We start from the raw sequence: 6,462 nt of genomic DNA on the forward strand, positions 1-6,462 counted from the left end.
CATCAGTCATGTGTCAGACTGATCAAAGTCTTGAGCTTTTCCTTTGCAAATGTCTACACTTTCCCTATAGTGCTGTGAATTTGCCTTACTGTGACCTTCATTGGGTTTATGTGCCTTCATCTAGAAACATTAGAGCTCCTGTATGTTGTGTGGGCATGTGTGACATATATCATGATATCATGACCTGTTGCCTGCTCAGCTGCTGGTAGAGGTTTCTTGATGACATTTGACTCAATGATGTAAATAAAATAAATAAACTTAATAGGTCGCATTTTAAATCTTTGTGTGACAATTGATGTTATATATTCAATTTCTTGTCAGAGGTGTCAAATTCATTTTTCTGGAGGGTCGACATTAGGACCCTAAAAGCCATATTATAAGTTCTCTGAGTGTATACTAAATGGCAGTGTTGCTATAAAAACATTGCTGACTTGGAACTAGCCAGTTCCGAAAATAACGTTTGGGTACATACTGGCCTTATTACGCAATATGTATTGTATTGAATTGTGTTGTATTATTTTGCCTTTGGACACCATATACTTGATCAGGTTAGGGATGATTAAAGGGATGGCCCAAAGCCATTTCCATTCTAAAATAATCCATCAATTCTCACCTCACATTGAGTCTGAACATAAGGCAAAATAATGCCACACATGACAAAAGAGGGACAGAGAGTGAGGAGATATTTTTTGACAAGACACAAAAAGATTTTAAAAATGTAAATCTCAAGATTGAATAAAACAGCAATGAATTTGTTTGGTTCCTTAGACTTTTAAATGCATTTTTTCCCATTTCAATTTGGTGTAATGAAATCGGGCCTACACTTGTCTGACATGATATATGACGGGATGTAGATTATTTCCGATTGCAGGATTTATAATTAACAAGTAAGTTATTAAACAAGAAGATGATCAATGTCCCAGTTGAGAATCATTAATCGATCCAGCAAAAGTGGCCCAGGAAGTTAGATCTCGATTGGCTTGACATTTCAGAGGACACAGTCAATTGAGAAGGAGTAAAAATTTGCGCGAGTTGCAAAACTCTCAATTCCACTGATTAACCTTTTTTTCTTTTTATTAAAAGATCCCATGATCATTTCTATTGAGGTACAAATAAGATGAGCGTCATCTTTAGTTCTTTTGCTAAATCCTACAAGTCACCCACAAGCAAAAACAATAGCAAATAATAATAATAATGTGAATGTTCACAGTTTAACAGAAACAAGAAAAGATTTGATGATTAAAGCTTTTTTTTTCATTCTATTGCTCGTTTGCAGCCCGGCTAGCCGCGTTTTGCGTGCAACTTGGTGATGTCATCAACGTGCGCCTGCAAAGCTTCAGCCTCACATTTGATGGACTTGACTGAACTTTTAAACGTCAAGTGGGCATGTTTGATTGTCGTGCTTTTGAATGAATTTTCATGTTATTGCAATGAAGGGCTATACACAGGGCCTCAAGGACAACCGACGCCTCTGGACAAGTTGTGTCCATAATTTGTAAAATCACTTCAAATGACTTCTACTGAGCATATTTTACAAAGATTCCACCGCATATAGCTATATTTTATGTTTTAAGACTCGCGCTGAATATTCAGGAATACTTGTTTTTGAGTTGATGACGATGCATGTCTGGAACGCTCCTGACCGAGAAAGCGACACACAATGCATTTTGCGGTACTTTGTTTGGTCTGAAAACGTGTTTATCCGTGTTGGTAGCGAAATTAGAAGGAAAAAAAGAATAATGAAACACTGGACATGATGTTATTCTGTCCGTTTGTGCCAATGGATGGTCCTCACATGAGATTTAGCCTTGATGTTGAGAGTGGTGTGGGAGCTGTGCCTCAGGGATGGGAAGGTTGTGAATTTGGACACATCATCAGTAGTGCTCTAAAGAATCATTGGGTGTTTCGGCCTTTCATCCCTAGATACCCTCATCGATGGTGGCCAGCGACAGGTTGATAATGATCGCGCTTGTGCCCCATGCCCAATCAGATGTTGAGAAGCTGGGGGGGGGGGGGGGGGGGGGGATCTTAGGTTGCTGACCTATAAGCTCAACAAGGGTCCTTCCTCTTCATCCAGATCCAGTGGCTGCTTCTTTCTGCCGCTTCGAGGAGTGATCAAACTGTGTGCCGCAGAGCCTGTCCATGGATGCCCAGGTCTTTTAGGAGTTTGACGGTGGAGGAAGCCACAAACCCTCTGCATCCAACTTCAATGGGATAGACCTTGGCTTTCCATCCTCGCTGTTGCACATCCACTGCGAGTTCTGCGTAGCGCAGCTTCTTGCGCTCATAGGCCTCTTCAACTGAGTTTTCCCACGGGACTGTGAGTTCTGTGATGTAGACAGCCTTGAGTGAAGGGGACCAGAGCACCAAGTCTGGTCTTAGGGTGCTGGCTGCAATCTCCGCTGGGAAAACCAATTGCTGGCCAATGTCAACCCGCATCTTCGCCATACCATTGGTGGAGATTTTTTGGAGATGGGAGCACATCATTGATAGCTCTGATGATGAAGCTGATGTTGCTTGCCTCCATTTCCCAGAGATCTCTCCAGCTGAGCTTTCATTTCTCCAGACATTCCCACCTCATTCATTGTCCCTGTTTGGCAAGAGAGACAGCCTTTGCATTTCTTTCAGCTTCTTGGCGGTGCAGCTCTTCCATCACCATTTTCCTTCTTTCCGATGTTGAGGCCTTACGCCAAGATGGTTTGTTTGTAAGGCCAAAGCCCCCTCTACCGAGCATGAGACCTTCTTTCTCTGCATCAGTGGCCTTCTTCCACTGTTTTCGTAGGTCCCTTCTTTCTCTGACCAGTCTGTCTATCTCTTGCTGCCTCCTGGATTTGGTTGGTGGTGGTCTTGCATTGGCGGTTTTCCGGATGTACACTCCAAAGCACTCCTCCCCATAGTGATAGATGATGTCACCAATATTTTCCAGCTTTTTCCCTGCTGTGCCCACTTGTTGCTCCAAGATTTTGGTCAGATCGTTATTTCCGACTCTCTCTTTTGAATAGCTTTTGGCCACTTCACACTGGGTCTGTGCCCTTTGATGTTGTCCTCCTTTGGAGGTCTCTCTGGTTGGGTGGGCTCTTCCACCTTTCGTTCTGTAAGTGCATTACAATCCTCATTGACAGAGGTGTTGACGCTCTGCGAACTTTGGTTTTCGTCCCGTCGCTGTGCTTCACTCGACTTAGTTGACGTCAGACTTCGTAAGAAATATTGGTCAATGCGAGGCCCTTGTCTCTGCTTTTCCAAGCACTGTATTTTCCCTTGGTGGATCTTCATCCCGATAGCTGATGTTACTTTTGCCCAGCCACAGACGCACACCTTGAGTGAGTGTCCTGCTGCTGTTGTCTCATGTGCCTTGTTCTTGCTCGTAGTCACGTTCGTTCCTGGGCCGTGTTGTCAGTCATTGAGCCATCTTGCGCCCCCGCTATCGCAGGCTCTAGGGGTATCTTTCTCTGTATCCTTTCTGTAGCATTTAGCGGGTGTCTCCAACAAACTGAACCATAACGCGATGGTGAATCGTTGTGTGTTGCACCAAGACTACTATTTGATACTAGTTGACACAAATTCCCAGCAGAAAAATCAGCCCATTTCCAACGGAGCTTGGGCACCTTCTTGTGCATTTTCTGGGCACTACATTTTCCAGAAAATGAGTCCAGACGCCTCAAAATGAGACGGAAGGACTTCTTTAATCGATTGCAAACTTTTATACTTTCCTCTTCAGAACTATTTGAATCATATTCATAACTGGATGAGTAAGAAGAAAGCACCTTCTCTAAATCTGAAGCCATTGCTTTGATTCTAGAGCAAGGCACGATGTACTGGCGTGACGTCACAAACAAGGGGGCGGGACTTTCTGAAACTGAAACTTTCTGAGCTCATTTTGAAGTATTTTGGGACACTTTACGTCATTTTTATTGGCGTTTTTCATTTGACTAAAAATATTAGCCTGCGTGTTTTGGGTATTGTAGATGCTACAAAAATGTTAGTTACTCTGATGTCAGTTAGGAAACAAAAAAAATGGTATCGGTTGTCCTTTAAAAAAAAGACCATTGTATCTTGCGATCTTATCACAACACAAAAGGCCTGAGAAGTCCGAAGACCACAAGTGATAAAAATTTATGATTTATAATCAGGAAAAACAAGTTTATAATTTGTCTTCGTACGTGTTCTTACACTTTGTATCATGTGTTCAATGAACACCAAGATCTACTGTGATTACAGTTCAGTCCAAATCTCCTCTTTGACCTGAAAATACTGATTTCTCCTAGGACTACACTCTGTTATTGGTTGAAGGATTATCCAAATTGGGTACATTTGATCATAAGTAATGAAGAAATGGGTTTTAAAACTAAACTGATAAAATCATGTTAGTCATGTCATCAATTCATGTTAGTATTAGTCCTATAATATTTCACGTCCCCCTCAACTCACCGCTACAACTATGAAGATGTTCATTGGTTTCTAAAATTGTTATAAGCGTACCAATGCATAACACCGTATTCTTGCTAATTTTAAAGAACAAAAATAAATAAATATTCTATAAATTCTGTTTTCATTCCTGTCAAACATTTTTCCCTGGTGTCTCTTCAGGTTTAAGGGTGCTGTATGCTGTTGGGTACATGTTTACCTGAGAGCAGGGGTCACTAAAGACTCTGATCCATAATGTTGAAGTTTTTTACTTCTTCCAACACTACAAATGAAATTCACACATTCACCCATTCGCTCCAGTTGGAAAAATTGTGTGGCGGGAGCCAATCTACTTCTAGAAAATTCTATGTCACAAAGAGTGTCATACAAGTGATTTTTGAGTCAAGATTCACCAACAACAGGGGAAGAAACAAATAGCACCATAGTCTATAGACAACCAGAGCTCTGCACTAGAGCCGGCGATCAATAACTTACGACATAACTCAGAGCAGTTGCACAGGCATAAACAAACACACAGCTGGTCAGTTTGCATCAAGATGTATACAACATAGCCAGCAAACGATTACTGCTGGGACTGAGCCAAAAAGGAGACAGCGTGGAGAATGGGGAGTTAGGAAGTTGCCGTGTCCCTGAGCGTATTTTTTACAGGTGACTCTCATCCAAGAGAACATTCAGAAGTAGCTAAATTAAGACAACCACCAGCTACTCGATTCACTAGCAATGTGCAACCTTTTTTTCTGTCAGAGGTCAAACAGGAGCCCCTCCTCTTCTCCACTCCGAGCAACTACGTATATGCTGTCCCTTTTGCGGACAAATGCACCTGAGGCAGCCGGATTTCATGTTTGGACTGAACGTATCATAAGAAATGTCCGCTAACTTAAATGTATTTTTAGTTAATGCAAACAATGCACAGCACTAGACAAGCTAACATATGGCATCAGCGTCATTGTGTTATGGCCTTTAAAGGACAACCGACGTCTCTGGACAAGTTGTGTCCATAATTTGTAAAATGGCTTCAAATAACTTCTACTGAGTGTATTTTACAAAGATTCCACCGCATATAGCTATATTTTACGTTTTAAGACTCGCGCTGAATATTTCGGAAGTCTTGTTTTTGAGTTGGTGACGAGTCCTCACCCTACGTCACTGAAGGAACGCCCCTGACCGAAAAAAGGACACATTGTAGCAGTCCTTCCATCACGTCAATGCATTCTGCTGTACTTTGGTCTGAAAACGTCGTGTAGGACCAAAAAGAGGCAGAAGAGGGCGACAAAGCTCCATGTAAGGAATTAATCAGCCTGTGGAAACGGGCTGATTAATTCCTTACACGGCTTTGTTGCCATTTTCTGCCTTTTTTGGGTGCTACATTTTCCACCCCCGATGCGTCAAAATGACACGGAATAAATTATTTAATCGATTGCAAACATGTATGCTTTCTTCTTCAGAACTATTTGAATCATATTCATAACTGGATGAGTAAGAAAGCATATTCTCCAGAATCTGAAGCCATTGTTTTGATTCTCGAGCAAGGTAAGACATCTTGCCGTGACACCACGAACATGGGGGCGGGACCTTCTGGAACTGCCCACTTCCGGTTTCAAATTGAAGTGCTTTTTAGACACTTTAAGTCATTTTTATTGGTGTTTTGCATTTGACTAAAAATATCATCCGGCGTGTTTTGGGTATTTTAGATGCTTATGATGCCAGTTAGGAAACAAAAAAGTGACGTCGGTTGTCATTTAAAGCAATGTATGAGGATTAATGATGGAGCAACATATCTATTCAGTTATTATAACACTAAGAAATGACATAGATTCTTTATCCTCTATGAATGATGGCTAATAATATCCCTGTTTACTGAGTACGTTGGACTTTCTCCCATATATCACTGGTGTTGGGCCAGAACCTTTTATGTCCCAATTGAGTCTTTTTTCACAAATCTATGGTATTAATCAGTCCTAGCTGCAGGAGTTAATTAGTTGTGTTAAGTTCATACTGTCTCCTTATTATCTAATTTACAACAGATTATTTTATTAC

The sequence above is a fragment of the Hippocampus bargibanti genome, linkage group LG03 (genome assembly GCF_051943395.1).
Source record: "Hippocampus bargibanti isolate YZ-2025 linkage group LG03, ASM5194339v1, whole genome shotgun sequence".
NCBI classification, from domain to species: domain Eukaryota; kingdom Metazoa; phylum Chordata; class Actinopteri; order Syngnathiformes; family Syngnathidae; genus Hippocampus; species Hippocampus bargibanti.